General features: G+C 41.4%; 1 long non-coding RNA gene across 1 annotated transcript; it reads right to left on the reverse strand.

Annotated features, from left to right (window-relative positions):
- Positions 1-6: 6 nt before the first annotated feature.
- On the reverse strand, positions 7-1,182 carry LOC107577639 (uncharacterized). Its single transcript, XR_001608232.1, has 3 exons — positions 1,083-1,182; positions 795-838; positions 7-565 (listed from the first exon to the last, which is right to left on the reverse strand). It is a non-coding gene; the product is annotated as an uncharacterized lncRNA (long non-coding RNA).
- Between the last annotated feature and the right edge of the window lie 136 nt (positions 1,183-1,318).

Consider the following 1,318-nt stretch of genomic DNA (forward strand, 5'->3'; position numbering starts at 1 on the left):
GGACACCGGCCCTCCAGGACTGAGTTTGGACAGCCCTGGTTTAGAGTTTGGTCTGTTCATCACAAGTATTTCATATGGCTTCTGAAAACTTGATATGTAGTAAAGACTTATTTTATTTGACTGGTTTTTGGAGCCTAACAAGTACTTTAAAATCAACTTCCACTTTCATGGAATCTTCTTTAGTGATTCATGGAAGAAAGATAATAATGCAGAGTTTGAATAATGTAAAGGTGATTTTGGGTGAAGCAACTTGATAAAATAGAGCCCTAAAACCAAGCACAAGAAATATGACTGACCACCAGAACAAGCTCATCGGCCTCAGCCAGTTATGTTCAAAAACAAAAGGCCTAGAATAAGAGTCAATCATATTCAAAGTGGGATACTGGAAAGGGAGTGCATCAAACTGCAATGTGGAGACATATCGGGCTGTACAAAGGAGGAGATGTGCAGGGTTAAACATCCAGTTCATCGTCGTCCATGTGCAAATGGCTTGAGGGACCCAGGAGCGGCTGGCTGGAGCAGCAGGTACTCTGAGTGTTCAGACTTTCTGTTGAGCCAGATAATCCTACGGAAATGACCAATACTGCAGTTAAAAAACGACTCTACACTAATATCAAAATCAAATCACATGTGACACATGCCATATTTTAGAAACAGGTACTTTAAAGTTTAACAAATACGTCAAAGCAACAATTTAATGATTGATTCAACTTTTTGTGCCGTATAGGTTTGCACGGCCCTGAGAATAAGAACATGCAGGAAGAGCCGAGAGAAGGACACAGAGGCCTACATACCCATTACTCTTCCAAACCAATAGAGCAGGAATCAGGACCTAGAGCTGCCCAGAGCAAGACCACGAGAAAAGGCAGGACGGCAGGGAAAGGAAGTCAAGGAATAAATAGCACACAGGTTAGATAAGCTGAATGGCCGAGAGCCAGAAACATAGCGTCTGTCAACTTGCAAGAGAGTAAGAACAAACAATGTTGTTGGAAGAATGCACACACGCTCAAGACAATAATGTCTCTGTAAAGGACACACTTAAAGCATGCACAATGGGCTCTTGTGTCCGGATGTGCGCTCACCAGGGAGGGACGGGTCTTCAGGTGGGTCACTTTCAGTTTTGATAAAGCTGCTGTGCTCACTGCTGCAGTCATTCATCACCTCTTCCTCCAAATTTAATCGATCCTCTGTATAGATTCACAAACAATAGAAACAAAAGCTGTAATTGCACAATAGATTCTTCTTTTGTTAGTAAAAATGTCTGATATTAATGCATACAGGACACTAGCAGAATATCTGTAATATTCTTTCTTTTTTT

The sequence above is a fragment of the Sinocyclocheilus grahami genome, unplaced genomic scaffold (genome assembly GCF_001515645.1).
Source record: "Sinocyclocheilus grahami isolate Dianchi unplaced genomic scaffold, SAMN03320097.WGS_v1.1 scaffold6718.1, whole genome shotgun sequence".
NCBI lineage: Eukaryota > Metazoa > Chordata > Actinopteri > Cypriniformes > Cyprinidae > Sinocyclocheilus > Sinocyclocheilus grahami.